Source organism: Maylandia zebra, linkage group LG6 (genome assembly GCF_041146795.1).
Source record: "Maylandia zebra isolate NMK-2024a linkage group LG6, Mzebra_GT3a, whole genome shotgun sequence".
In the NCBI taxonomy this organism is placed as follows: Eukaryota; Metazoa; Chordata; class Actinopteri; order Cichliformes; family Cichlidae; genus Maylandia; species Maylandia zebra.
This window is the reverse complement of record NC_135172.1, coordinates 12,639,555-12,655,031: the sequence shown is the minus strand read 5'-3', so window position 1 is coordinate 12,655,031 and position 15,477 is coordinate 12,639,555. Positions and strand designations below refer to the sequence as shown.

At 43.8% G+C, this 15,477-nt stretch overlaps 2 long non-coding RNA genes and 1 other non-coding gene across 3 annotated transcripts; 2 read left to right on the top strand and 1 right to left on the bottom strand.

Moving 5' to 3' along the window:
• Window positions 1-1,863: 1,863 nt before the first annotated feature.
• Window positions 1,864-4,481, top strand: LOC143418944 (uncharacterized). Its single transcript, XR_013098891.1, has 2 exons — window positions 1,864-1,946; window positions 2,220-4,481. It is a non-coding gene; the product is annotated as an uncharacterized LOC143418944 (long non-coding RNA).
• A 1,775-nt stretch (window positions 4,482-6,256) lies between these two features.
• On the top strand, window positions 6,257-6,864 carry LOC143419155 (uncharacterized). Its single transcript, XR_013099133.1, has 3 exons — window positions 6,257-6,347; window positions 6,441-6,593; window positions 6,820-6,864. It is a non-coding gene; the product is annotated as an uncharacterized LOC143419155 (long non-coding RNA).
• A 5,420-nt stretch (window positions 6,865-12,284) lies between these two features.
• trnap-ugg (transfer RNA proline (anticodon UGG)) lies at window positions 12,285-12,356 on the bottom strand. The gene has a single exon. It is a non-coding gene; the product is annotated as a tRNA-Pro (tRNA).
• Window positions 12,357-15,477: the final 3,121 nt, after the last annotated feature.

Genomic DNA, 15,477 nt, shown 5'->3' with positions numbered 1-15,477 from the left:
TGTACTGCATACTGTCAAAAGCATTCAGCCGGCTGCTTTAACACAAATATGAACTTGAGTCACATCTCAGTCTTAATCCAGACTTTTGTATGATAGTATAATATAATAGTCAGCCCACCCTTCGCAGCTATAACTGCTTCCACTCTTCTGGGAAAGCTTTCCACAAGGTTTAGGTGTGTTTATGGGAATTTTTTGACTATTCTTCCAGAGGTGCATTTGTGGTGTCAGACACTGACGTTGGAGGAGAAGGCCTGGCTCACAGTTGCTGCTCTAATTCATCCCAAAGATGTTCTATCAGGTTGAGGTCAGGACTCTGTGCAGGCTAGTCCAGTTCTTCTACACCAAACTCACTCATCCATGTCTTTATGGACCTTGTATTGTGCACTGGTGCCCAGCCATGTGCACACATGCCCACACTTTACACTTGGCACAGTGCAGTCAGACAAGTACTTCTGGCAACCACCAAACCCTGACACATCCATCGGAGTCAGAGAAGTGTGATTCGTCACTCCAGTAAACACATCTCCACTGCTTTAGAGTCCAGTGTTGAGATGCTTAAATCACTCCATCTGACGCTTTGCATTGTGTTTGTCAGTGTAAGGCTGGGATGCAGCTGCTCAGCCATGGAAACCAATGAAGTTTGGACATCTGTAACAACAGCAGACTGCAGATATTGGTGACTTAAGTGCACTATGAGCCTTAGCATCAGCTGACTCGCTGTCATTTCCAATTACTTCCACTTTGTTATAATATCACTAACAGCTGACTATGGAATATTTAATAGCGAGGAAATTTCATGACTGGACTTGTTGCACTGGTGCATCCTATCACACTACCATGCTGGAATTCATTCAGTTCCTGAGAGCGACTTGTCCTTTCACACATGTTTGTAGAAGTAGTCTGCATGCCTAGGTGCTTGATCTAATACACCTGTGTCCATGGAAGTGATTGGAACACATTAATTGAATGATTTGGATGTGTTAGGGAATACTTTTGGCAACATAGTGTATGCCTGACCTTACAAACTCTATGATTATAACAGTCATTTTCACTGTTTTCAGAACACAAGTTATGGTTGGAGATATCATGACCGCCACCCCACCATACAGATGTTTTGGGAGGTATTTGATGAACTAACTGAAGAGCAGAGGAAAGATTTCCTTCGTAAGTACTTGCTGAAGCCTCCATTATGATATGTTACTGAAATCACACTGTATCATATAAAACATTAGATTTTTCTGCACTTTACCAAGATACATTAGAGAGCAGCATTGTTCTGATTAATATACTGTAAAGCTGCTTCTAGCTGGTGGACTGAGCCGCCTCACCTTTCACCTGGCTCACGTCACACACCTGGAGAGACTCGACCTCCACCTGTGTTGCCTCACGCGAGATGATCTAGAGGCTCTGAGTCAGTTGCTACCAATCTCACACGCCGGACACTAATCGCATGCTCGCTGCAGCAGTCATGTGACTCGTTGTTTTTCAGTCCAGGTGCTGCCCTCTCTCACTGCACTGACCGAGCTTGATGTGTCATCCAATAAGGAAGTGGGAGGTGTGGTCCACCTGCTGGTCTCCGCCCTCCCTGCGACACAAATGAGGAGGCTGCCATTCAACAGCTGCTACATGAGCAACGAGTCCTTCACTGCTCTGGGTAACACACACACACACACACACACACACACACACACACTTGTTTATTTATAGAAGTTTTCCTTCAAGTCATTCTCCCCGAATACCTCTTCCACCCTCTAGCCTGAAATGGTGAAAACTTTGTGTTTATGCATCAGCCCTGGCGGTGTCCTATCTGCGCACGGTGGATATTTCCTGGTGTAAAGTGGTTGGCGGTCACTTAGCGCTCCTGCTGGATGCTCTGCAGCCATCAGTCGTCAGCGAGCTCCGTCTTTGCAGCTGCGAGCTCACCACTGATGACATGCAACATCTGGGTAACTAACACACAATGACATTATACTTTTTCTTTTTTGGTCTGTAGTGGATCATTAGGCTGCATAAATGTATATTAAGACAAGTAAAGCCTGAAGGAAATTGATATTTCTTTCATTTATTTCATGCTGCCAGCATCTGTAGCTGTCGTATAAAACAAAACAATGAAACTATTCGGTGTTATTTTTGTCTCCATCAGAAACATTGTGAACAAAACAGTAAAGTGAACAGGCATAAAGTGATCAGTTATCAATGGGTCCTCTTCCTCTGTGCAGCTGCCGTGTGCAGACGGGGCTGTCTCTCCTCACTCCGTGCACTGGATCTGTCCTACAACAGCTTGGTGGGAGACAACGGTTGGTGCAGTCTGTTTGCAGCAGGAGGTCTGGGCTCTCTGGAAGACGTGGATGTCAGTTTGCGACCTTCAACCTCTGCTCCGTGCTCAGCCTGGCTGCCCGCTCTGCTCCGAGCTCTGCCTCAAATGCCGGCGCTGGCTCGACTGGCCATGCAGAGGTGGACAGCTGACTGTCAGGAGAGAGAGCAGCTGAGGTACTGTCTGAAAAAGAGGAGCGTCCTGCTGGAAAGGGATCCAGATTTACAAGACACATCATCAACATGTAAAGGGAACAGTCAGGAGAGCCTAGAAGAGAGTCAGCCTGAGGAGATTGGAGCGGACCGCACTGGAATTTACTGTCAAAGAGCGACCCACTTTGTTGCTTTATTATTATTTTTTTAAGTCTCTGTTACCACAAGAAGGTCAGTGTTGACGTCAGCTGCATCACGTCTGATGTAAACTGTGTCACACGTGATGGTTTCAGGGAATACTGGGAACTTACAGAGTTAAGCACAGCTGGTGTGGGTTATCATATTTGTCGTCTCTCACCTTGGCTGCAGGGTCTGGGTCTTTCCAATGCAGCAGTCCTAACACTTGAGACACACATGCCGAGAAGTGGGGATACCTGGAAATGGACAAAGGCTTTCAGCAGAGTTTTAAAGCAGCTATTCAGGAAAAGAGCTGTGAATTATCTGCATACCTTGTTAGGTAATCAGCTATTTTGGGGTTCTTTAACAAATCAACCAAAAGGTCGACTGAGTATTTTCTCGTCAGAGTACCTTCACCGTTCACGATGATGTTGAGCACAAGCTGGAGCGTTTGATGGATGTTCTTTGCATCAAAGAGCTACGAGGAAATCCCAGAGATTAGAGACAGGATATTATGTGAATCAGCATGAATGTTGTTTGTTGTTCAACAGATAAAAACAAGAAGAGAAAATAGAAACAAAGTAAAAAAGGAACAATTGTTTCTGCCGTTAAGAAAAAAAAATTGAGTCATGGCAGAGACCTGCAGAAGTCTTGAGTCTCATTTGATGACATTTTGTCAGATTGCCTTGTAATTTAAAAAAAACAAAACTGTTTTTTGAGCAAAAGTTCTCCAGGTTTTTTTGGAGTTCTTTCAAAGTTTTCTTATTTTTGGACGTTAGCTGCTTTTTCACTCTTTTTCAGTCCAGTCTGTGCATCTGAACATTTACAGAAAGATTTCTTTGTTTCGTCTTTAGACACTTTGTTAAACGCAGATCCCAGCAGAGTTCGCCTACCTTCTCTCCAACCTTCTCAGGTTTTGTGGATATTATACATGGTTATGCTGAGGATATGTCGGCTACTTTCCACTGGAAATGCCTTTTGGTTAAACTGTCAGCGAGGAATTTGCACTGTTACATTTTTATATAACTTTAATGCAAAAAAAACAGCTGCTTGTTTAAGTGAAAATACACTGATGGGGTTTTTTTCTATTCATGAACAGGAGTGTGATCAGTTTAATAAAAGAAAAAATAACCATAACCAAGATATGAGGGGAAATCTTGGACAAATACAAGCAGACTGGAGCAGCCAGCGTTCAAAACACCGACGTTCAAGGTAACAGAAGGTTCCCGAGCCACATCCACCCAGCTGGTTTCTGTGTTTCTTGTGTATTTGTGTACACTGTGACTTCATGGCTGTCTTGGGCTCCAGCTCTTGTTTTGGTGTCTCATTAATTTGATTTAATGTCCTGCTTAGTGATAACATCACTCTTGGCCTCCCTGCACTGGCTTCCAATTGAATTTAGGATTCATTTTCAAGTTCTTTTATTGGTTTTTAAATCTTTAAATGGTCTGGCACCTGCTGAAGCCCTATGTCCCCACTCGTTCGCTCCGGTCAGCTGAGCAGCTGTTGCTCTCAGTCCCCAAATCACGGCTGAAACTGAGAGGAGACCGAGCGTTCTCTATCGTGGCTCCTAAGCTTTGGAATAATCTTCCTCTTCACATTAGGCAATCGACATCAGTGCTGGTTTTTAAATCCAGATTGAAAAAGCATTTTTATTCACTGGCTTTTGACTCAGTGGTTGACTGACTTGTATTTTATTGTTTTTCGCTATGTTTATTATTGTATCGTATTTATTATTCTTATGGTATCTATTATGTTTCTATTGTTCAGCAGTTTGGTCAGCCTTGTGTGTTTTTAAAGTGCTATATAAATAAACAATGATGATGATGATGAACATAGTAACGTGTGTTGGGTTGCTCTGTCTTCAGACTCACTGTCAGACTGATTAGACAGTGAGTCTGAAGGTGAGAGTCCTCACTGCCCACGCCTGTCTTTGGGTCTGACCAACACCGTTTCCTGTGTGTCATTCCCCCCTCGCCTTCCCCCCATCCGTCCTGTCTGCACTGACCTCTCCAATAAAGACAAAAGGCCTCATTTTCTGAAACTCTTCCTATCCCATCACCTTGCGAAGAATCACTTCACCATGTTGATTAATAAGGACGGTGGGAATGGTTTGAAGTCTCGTCACAGAAAATGTGCCAAAGGCAAAGAATCTGAGCTTGAAATAAAATGAAATGAAAGATCAGCCCCACACAGGGGTTAAATTCAGATGGAAACTCTTATCACACAAAGAGAACAAGCGAATAAATATATCTGAGTGTGGCCCCTCGACTGTCACAGTGTAGCTGACATTTGATCTTATCATGTGTTAAAGCTATTTTAATTACTGAAGAGAACCAGTGTCAAACTCAGCCCAAGTATGGTTGTACGTTAATCCTTAAAGCAACAACGTTTTTAAAGTTGCAGCGTCATTTTTACACCACACCTAAAATCCCACTAATCGTCCGGGCTCTTCACCCTATGACCACACGCTGGGGTATCTAACACCACATGACCCAAATGGAAACTATGTCAGCTGAAAGAAACCCATCGAAATGTGCAACACTTAAAACTTTGCCTGATTGGAGCATGGCTTCAAATACAGCCCTGAAAACAGACAGGCGGTCGTTGGCATTTCGTTACAAAGTTTCCTTGTTCAAAACTTCTGCTTCATTATAACAACCGAGTGACTGGGATCTACGAGCTGAGCTTGTGTAAGATGTCTGACACTGGAAGCCCAGGTGAGCGGCCATGAAACATGTTTAAAGAACGGCAGCTGTTTTATCATAATTCTGTGGAGAGCTTCATCCTAATGAGGGCTCATGTCCTGAGCAGGGATGCAGAGGAGGAGGAGGAAGGTCCTGGACACATCAGTGGCTTATGTGCGTGGAGAGGAGAACCTGGCCGGCTGGAGGCCCAGAGGAGATAGCCTCATCCTAGAGCACCAGTGGGAGCTGGAGAAGATGGAGCAGCTGCAGGAGGTGGGGCCTTAAAAGATTCATAAAGAAATAAATCTGTTTAATATCGTAGAGGGAAAAATGACTTTTCAACTCAAAGACCAAAGTGCTATTCTAAAAAGTTTTTTCTTAGAGTACAGACTTTACATGACTAACCTCCCCTCTTCTCCCCACCTCACATTCGCCCCCATCTTTCGTCCAGGTGGAAAAGACCCGTCACCTTCTGGGAGAGGCGGCTCCCGTGGGAACAGCTCCCACCACCAAGTCCCTGAGTGAGTCTCTGTCCCCCAGCGTGAGCTCCAGCACTCTGTCCACATCCACCTCCGTCTCCTCGCAGATCTCCAGCACCACCTTTGAAAGCGTGAGAAGGAGCTGGCCACCAAGGTGAGAAAAACGTGGGCTTAGTGGGCGTTCTTGTTGCTGCCTTCTTCCTTCTCTGCTCGGAGCTGATCGGTCTTGTTCCTGTTGTGTTGTAGTGCCTGCGCCTTCTGACACACACCTTCAATACTGAATACAAGCAGCTGGTGAACAGCATCAGTGACTGCAAGGTGAGAAATAATACAAAGAAATAAAAAAATAGCCTTTCTGTGTCACATCAGGGAGTTCCTATATTGACGTCTACCTCATCCTGCTGTTGTTTCACTTCAGCTTTCTCTCATCTCACCGATCGGACGTGATCCATCCGTGACGAGCTTCAGCAGTGCCACCCTCACCCCTTCCTCTACCTGCCCCTCTCTCGGACTCCCGCTGTGGCTCCATGGGCCAGAAGTAAACATATTTTTAGGAACATTGACCTCGATCTGCAAACGGTTATTGACAGGTTATCTATTTGATTCTAACTTGGTGTGATTTGTGTTAAAGGACCCCTGAGAACAGCTCACGTGCCTCCAGTCCCTCCTGCTCAGACTGTGAAAACTTCCCGATGGTTCCCACTCTGGAGACCTCCTACCTTGCGCGGGCTGCAAAGAACGAGTTCCTGAACTTGGTGCCTGATATTGAAGAAATGCGACCAGGGTGAGTAATGCCATATTAACCCAAATACTGTCACTATGACATGTGTCTCACAGACCAAATGTAAGTCGACACTCATGTTCTCTAGTTCAAGCAGAAATGATGTGGATCGATTCAAATTCCTGAGCCTGGATGATTTCAGCTGGAAACAAACCAACTCTGCTTCTTCCTCAGAAAAACAAGCGCTCTCTTAAAAAATAAATAAATGAATAAAATCTCTTCTTTTCAGATCTGTTGTGTCCAAGAAGGGTTTTCTAAGCTTCGTGGAGCCTCGCTCTAACTCATGGGGGAATCATTTTGTGGTTGTTCGCCGGCCCTACGACTTCATCTACAACAGCGACCAGGACCCCGTGGAGCGAGGCGTCCTCAACCTCTCCACAGCACAGGTGGAATACAGCGAAGACCAGCAGGCCATGCTTAAGGTTTGAGGCAGGATAGAGAAAGGCTGGATGTAACACGTTTGTCTTTTAATGAGAATTCATTCAAATTGTTTTGGTGCACGTTGATTGATGAAATGGCAAATGGACTGGGATTTATCATTTGAATGAACATGAATATAATGTGATGTTTTCTTTTCAGACGCCCAACACATTTGCAGTGTGCACAAAACATGGAGGCATCCTCCTGCTGGCCAACAACGAGAACGACATGAACGACTGGCTGTACGCTTTTAATCCTCTGCGAGCAGGAACGATAAGGTACACACACACAGACACACACGCTCCTCTCACACCACAGTCAAACGTGCAGCTTCTGCACCCTTCAAAAACATTCCCTTCTTCTCACAATGTAAAAATCTCCCTGCAGATCTAAGCTGGCGAGGCGGCGCAGCCTTCCTCCAGCAACCCCGCTGCCAGCTCAGCTTTCCTCCTCTCTATTCCCTCCCCTCAGCTTTTTGTGTTTTCGTTTCGATGACAATGTTTGGGTCTAATTTTGTTCCGCTTGGTTGTCATTCCCAAACTCGCCTAACTAAGTAGCATGTTGTAGTAGTCTGCTTGTGTGTGCACGACTCTTTAGAAACTTTCCGTTTGCCAATCATCTGTACAAAAAAAATGTCTCTATCAGTGCTATTTGTCTCCTGAAATGAGTTTCATTCTATTTTGGGGGGTTTTTGCTGTTGGTTTTTTAATAAATTAACATGCTCGCATGATACCTGCAGCAGTCCTCAGGAGAAGACCAGGTTTGCTCAGTTTAAAACAAAAAAACAAAAATGAACCAAATCAGCCAGCTTACATTTGAAACCATGAAGGAAAAATCTACAGTTATCTCCAAGTGACGTGTTAGTTTATGCTCTGTGTTACGACCTGGCTCTGCTAGGCGACAGTGGACGTAACATAAACGAGCCCAGAGACTAGGGGGTTAGATAAAAAGAAAAACATAAGGTTTATTAACACAACTGAAAACCGTTAGTGAAACAACTCACTAGGCAATAGAGTGATTTTAAACAAACATAACAACTCCAGTAACACCAATAACACCAGTAGAACACTACTCATCTAAACATCTCACAGGAGGCAACTCAAAACAAAGGCTCACATGGCAGCAGTGCAAAGGCAGGAGGGACCGTCTCCACAGTCTGTTCAAATCAACAAGTCCCTCCACGAATGAAGAATCCTCAGCCTTTTATCTTCTCAGGTGATTGCAGGCAGCTGTGTCATTGGTCTGTCGTACTCAAGGCTCCCTCAGCAGCCTGGCACGCTCTGACCTGCATGAAGGTGGGGCGGGCATAGGTCCGGGCCAGCCAATCCCCCGTGAGTCCTGGAACACGTTGATTTCCATAGAGGAAGGCGGGGCCACCCCTCCCCTTAAAGTACCACCTATGTTGGGCAGAAGCAGACATTAAAGAGTGTGAACAAAAACAAAGAACAAACACAGCAAAACATGTTTACAAGCGGGACAGACCATCAGCTAAAACATTTTCAGACCCCTTCTTATGGTGAATACTTAAGTTGTATTCCTGCAACAACAGAGCCCAGCGCATAAGGCGCTGGTTATGATTAAACATGCGAGTAAGGAACACAAGTGGGTTGTGGTCGGTGTACACAACAAGAGGTAACATGCTGGACCCCAGGTATACGTGAAAGTGCTGAAGAGCCAACAACAAAGTCAGGGTCTCCTTTTCAATGGTGGAGTAGTTTAACTGATTTTTATTGAACTTGCGGGAAAAGTAACAAACGGGGTGGTTCAAACCCTGCAAGTCTTCTTGCAACAGCACTGCCCCAGCCCCGACAGCACTGGCATCAACCTCCAGTTTGAATGGTCATGTCAAATCAGGTGCAGCTAACACAGGAGTGTGGCAGAGGAGGACTTTCGCACTCTCAAAAGCATCTTGACACTCACTTGACCATATAAACTCAACTTTTGGGCTGAGTAGGTCAGTCAATGGCTTGACTACTGAGGAGAAATTTTTACAAAGGTTTCTGTAGTAGCCCACCATCCCTAGAAACCTACGCAACTCACGCCTGGTGGTAGGTGTGGGAAACTCTTTAATCACTGCCACTTTGGCATCTATGGGCCGGACCTGTCCACGTCCCACCTCCCTGCCTAAGTACATCACTATAGCTTTGGCAAACTCACACTTAGCTAAGTTGAGAGTTAGAGTAGCTTGAGCCAAACGGTGAAATACCTGCTGTAACGTTTCCAAATGATCTTGCCATGTTTCAGTATAAATTACTAGATCATCTACGTAGGCACTGCAGTTGGACAGGCCACGGAGGACTTTATTTACCAGCCTCTGGAAGGTGGCAGGAGCGTTACACATGCTGAAAGCCATGACTGCGTATTGTAGAAAATCATCAGGTGTAACAAAGGCAGAGATGTTAGAGGCACGTTCAGTTAAAGGGACCTGCCAGTAACCATTAAGAAGATCTAATTTAGTGACATACTGAGCAGTCCAATACTGTCCACACAATCCTCAACTCTTGGGAGAGGATGTGAGTCAGCCACAGTCACAGAGTTCACCTTCCGGAAGTCTGTAATAAAACGGGGCGAGCCATCTGGCTTAGATTCCACTATACAAGGCGAGCTCCAGGGGCTTTGACTGGGCTTCGCTAAGCCATGTTGCAGCAGATAGTCAGCCTCCTGTTTCATGAGCAAGCGCTTATGGGGGCTGGCTCGATAAGGATGCTGCTTAATAGGTTTAGCTCCCTGGACATCAATATCATGCTCTAGCACCGTAGTGCAAGTTGGCACATCCCCGAGTAAACAGGTGTATTCCTTAACCAAGACAGTAACACAGAGACAGAGGGGTCAGAGTCAGGAGCTGTGATAAGAGGCCTGGTGGTGCCGACCTTTTCAATAAAAGGTGATCATCATGTCTGGCGATTATACCTCAGCAGAGACTTTGTTTGGTGAATGAAACAGGTCAGAAATAATAGAAACAGAAACAAACTTCAGAGTGACAGACGAGCAACCACACACAGCAGCGCCATCTTGTTACCAGTCAGGTGTGAAGAGCAGTTAGACCAAAGGTTCATTCAAGACTTTTTATGTGAAGGGAAGGATTTTAAACTGGATTCTGGATTTATCAGAAAATCAGTTCAGCTCGATCTGTTTCAGGATGGCTGAGTGGTCTAAGGTGCTGTGTTTAGTGCTCACTCTCCCCTGGAGGTGTGGGTTTGAATCCCACTCTTAGCAGTTTCTGCTTCATTGTCTTTCTCGGTGTTCACATCTCCTCATTCCTGAAATGGTCTGCTCACATTCACGTCCAGTCCAAAAAGGCTAGGCAAGCGCCTGTACCGTCTCCGACAACTCAGGAAGTTAGCAGGTTTTTCCAGTGGTCCTCAGAACTTTCTATTCAGGCGCTGTGGAGAGCATCCTCACACAGAACATCACTTCCTGGTGTGGGAATAACTGTGTCCAGGATTGAGAAGCAGAGTGATCCGTGCGTCAGAACGCTGCTGCGTTACAAATGCAAATACAGTATGATCCACAAATATAACTTCCCTACAGGACATTTACACCAGGAGATGTTGGTCCAGAGCATCTCAGATATTAAAGGACTGGTCCCATCCCAGTAACAAAATGTTTCGACTTCTGCAATCAGGCAGAAGGTTCCACACCATCGGGGCCAAAACAGACACTCGAGGAGGAGCTTCTCTCCTCAGGCCGTACGAGTCCTAAACCAGAACACGCCCCCACTCCCCTCATAGCATCAATAAGTGACTGAAACAGGACCTTATATCAATCTGTTCACACTACCCTGGTCGCATTACTGTTTACACTTCTCTGGTCACTCAGTTGAATTACTCTGTTTATATTACTCTGGTCACTTGTTTACTTGCACAGCTCTGTCAATACGTTGCTGTGCTAATATGGCACAAGACACTTTAACACTCCATTTGCACAAAGTACATTTTCAGATTTTTGATTTAAAATTTCCAGACTTTTAAAATCTATTTACTTATTGTATATAATGTCTTTTTTTGTACAGTCAAAGGAGCAGTTCAGGAGACATTTCACTGTTTGTTTTGTAATTTAATGACTATGCATGTGACAAATAAAAAATCTTCAGTCTTGAACGTTATGCTCTCTCTTTCTAGGCCCTGCCAGTACTCTCGCTCCAGCATTTTGGATCAGCTGAAGGCTTTTGAGGGAGTTTTTATGACATCTGAAAATAGCAAATTACAGTTTCCCAGGACTTGCATGAACAGTTCAACAGCAAAGCCCCAAAAACCAAACAGGCTCATCAGGGATTTGAACCCAGGACCGCTTACACCCAAAGTGAAAAGGGAAAAGCTTCCTTAGGCATTTTCCAGGTCACAGCAGAGGTGTGCTTGCAGGCGGAGGAGGAGTGAGGTGCTGAGGCTGCTCCTGCTGCCCTCCAGCGAAGCCCAGGTGGCTGCTCTCAAACCTGCCCACAGCAAAGAGGAGCAGCTTCAATTACATGTTTCTTAGATTGTCACAAATAAGCTTTCGTCTAATTTTCAGATGATCACTTTTAATTTTAAATTAAGAACCAATTTAGGTGGGTTATTTAGAGCTTCCAATGAGGTGCATGTGTTTAGATCATGGCGGACAAAAAAAGAGTACCTGAAGAAAAACCCTGCAACATGGAGCATGCACCCACCTGCAATCAACACAGTGGCATGAGCATATAGTCATACAGATGAGCATGACAGCGTCAAGCTTCATAACCAGAAACCTTACACCACAAATTAAGTCACATTTTGACCCTAAAATCTGAATTTTGCAGTTAAAATCATCACATAATTTTCATCTGTAATATTTTATTTCACTTGGTACATAAGTTACATGTGTGCATAATGCACTGAAAGAGATTCCTTCGTGGTACTGAAGTACTGATGTTTATTTTTGGCCCTTTTGTGTATCAGTAAAACTGATGTGCGTTCTTCCACATGCATATTGTTAAAGTCGTGTGAGAGAGTTACACATTTATAATATATGATACATAACTGTGTATTGTAGTAGTTCTGTGTACAAGTTTGAATTGAATTCTCTTATTTAATCTAAAATAAAACTGTGTTATCTTGAATAACAAATAATTACCTTAGAAAAACTTTTTGGAGAATTTAAATGGTAAACAATAAGAACAAGGCCAACAACATCCTTCATATCAGATCTGTTAGCTGTCCCTGTATGAGGGACTATGGGAACATGTGTGCAGCTGCAGAGATTCTTTCAAATGGAGCCTAAACAGCATGTGGCAGCTGAGAGGCTCTATAGACAACACGTGGGCTCGTCCAGGATTTGAACCCGGGACCTCTCACACCCAAAGTGAGAATCATACCCCTAGACCAACGAGCCACACAAACAGTCCAGCAAGTCTTTTTTTCACAAAGTCACACATCAGAGCAACTAGATGAAGAAGAATGTGTGAAAGATTGTCTTGAACGCTCAGAGAATCATCTGTTTGTGTGCTTGATTCTAGATTTTATTCTAGGATTAATTCAGTAGAGATTTATTGGACATACTATAAGGACACATTCTATTTAACTTGAATTCTCAACAACAACAATGAGGGCTGGCCCTAAATAAATAAAGTTAAAATAAATCATATCATACTAACTGCTCTGTGTGTACTTTTTAAAAGAATCTTCTATCATTTGAATATAGCAGACATGCTTTATAAAAGCCTAGTATATATTATTTTCTTTCTTCCCTTAAACTGAAAGAATTACAAGTATGTAACTAGTATAGCAAGTTGAGAGTCATACTGTACCAAAAGAAAACAAACCTCTTCTGCCAAAGAGGAGGAGTGTAGAGATTAGAATATTATTTTACTGTTACTATTCATAACATTATCATTACTGTTGCATTACGTATCATTTATCATTATCATTTCATTAGAGCATTTATTGAAACTGTTGATGTTACATTAAAGTTTGTATTTCAGGTGTGAGCATAATTACATAATAATCTTTCATTGCAGGTGCAACTGTAACCATGTTATCCATATTGCATTTTGTGCTAATTAAAGAGTTGAAGCTCGGTCAAGTTAATTAATGGTCTGAAGCTTCGGTCAGCGCGACGTCTGGCCGATCAATAGGAAGTTAAGGTGACCTGGAGCCATGAAAGAATTGCATACATGCTTACAATACAATACACTACATATAACCTGTAAACAGAATAGAGGCCTGTGTGTGTTCAGCAGCCTGCTGCATTGGAGTTTGCCTAGTAACAGATGACTCGAACGGAGTCAGGAAGTATACTTCTAAGATGTCTTTGTTTGTCGAGTGAGGTCATGCACTGAGGTCAAGACACATAGTCTGCCTGAACACACATACACAGTATATAGACTTGTTTTGCTCGAAACTGCAAAGTTGTTTTACCTGCATACGTGACAGTTTAGTTCCACAAATAAGTGAAGTGCAGTAAGTGAAATAACAGGAAGCATCTGGCGGTGGCGGAGGAACAGAGGAAGGAACTGTTCTTTTTTAGAATATGTCCAAGGTCGGAATTACTGGAACTGATGCATGTTTCTTATCTGCTTTGACGCATGATGCTTGTCATCGACTATGTTATATATATGACTGCTCGTTTACTGTTCTGGGGAGATCGAGGCTGATGTTTTGCAGAGCTCATCTTTCCCACACACGTGTGTGCTTTAATAAAATCATTGTTTTGACGCACAATGGACCTCCAGTCGTTTGTCTCTTACCTCAAATACGAAATCAGGACACTTCTTAAACACTAATAAAAATATATAACATAATTCACAATCCACTTATGACACGTTTTATGAAGTGTCAAACTGAAAGAAAAGCGTGTTTTGTCATGGTATGTCATAACAATAGCTGATGGGCTTCTATTCCTATAAAGCAGACTAGACAAACAGAAACCATCTGTCACGGTCCCCGTGTCTCTCTGGTTGGCCCACGCTCGCTACAGGTTTTGTTGTTGTTAGTTTTGGTTTTTTTTGTCTCTCCTCCTCCTCTCTGCCTGGGTGGAGCTCATTACGGGCTCTCACTCTTGGCCCACGCACCCCTGTGGATGGTGTCCACCTGCGGCTGATCCGGCTGATTTCCCCAGCTGCTATTTAAGGCAGTGGCACAGAGCAGCTCACCGCTGGAACGTCGAACCACCTGAGTTCGTGCTCGCGGCATATTCAAAGAAGGATCGCTTACACGTGTTTTATGTTGTGGAACTAACCTTGACCTTCTGTCTGTAGATTCTGGACCGAATTACCGGACCTGTCCAAGTGGGGCAGTGTGTGGAGTGTTGGAGCGAGTGCGGCTGAAGAGGAGTGCGTGTGTGCGGAGGAACGGTGGCGGTGACTGAGTGGAAGAGGAAGCGTGTGGATTCCCCCCCCCCCTTCTCTCCCTGGAGCCCTGGACCCCCTCCCAACTCACTGTACATATATTTTGCACTAAGGTGATCCCTATTGTAAATAAATCCCCTTTTTGTTTCGTTGAAAGAACTGTCTGCGCGTGGGTCCGTTCAGTAGCCATGACACCATCCATCCATCCATTCGCTTCAGCTTATCCTGTTCAGAGTCGCGGGGGCGCTGGAGCCTATCCCAGCTATCATAGGGTGAGAGGCGGGGTACACCCTGGACAGAAACACTTTGTTGAAAACAAAAGTGAAAGGGCGACTCACATCTGACTGTGTTCCCTGTGGGTTGAGTCACTTTGTATATAAAGCATTTGCAGCATTTTTAAAAATCTATTGTTCCAAATTTCTCTGTTTTCTCAACTTTTTCTCAAGCTGAGCACTTGGTCCACTTTTACAAGCGATGGCAGCAGCAGCCTTTTCCAGAGGTTTTAGTTTTATGTGCAATAAACATTCATTGTGTCATTTATTAATTCATCCTTTTTTTATTTTCACTTTTTAAAAATCCACTACATGTTGTGTTGTGTTTAGTTGTGTTTAGTGCCGATGTGGGACAGTTTCCAATTCCATTGTACTATTGTACCAAATATGAATGTGCAATGACAATAACGAGTTATTCTTATCTTATCTTATATCTGATCTCAGATGCACTCCCTGATGTACCCACAGTGTCTGTGCATTTAGGATACACAGACAGCTAGTATAAATCCATGCACGCACATGCATATTCTGAATATAGTCTCTGTTTCGTTTTGTTCACTGTGGAAGGTCTTTCAAGGTCACAGTAGTTCATGTAAAAGAAGCTGATATTTTCATGTAAGCAGAACGTGACTTTTTGGAATTCAAATGAAAGAGGTGCTTTGACTCAAAACATATTGCAGGCAGATTTTCATGCAACATCTCTTAAACTTAGAAAGTTCTCTTTGTACATTTCTTTACAAATCTTTATTTCCTTAAATCCTTATTGATACTTTCTCATGTGTTTCAGAAACTTTGATGGCAGCGGCACAGTTGACCATGAGTGGTGTCACAACTACCGAAGGCTTAGTTAGGATTTTGCTGTGTCTGCTCCATCTTTCAAGTTCACTGATAAACA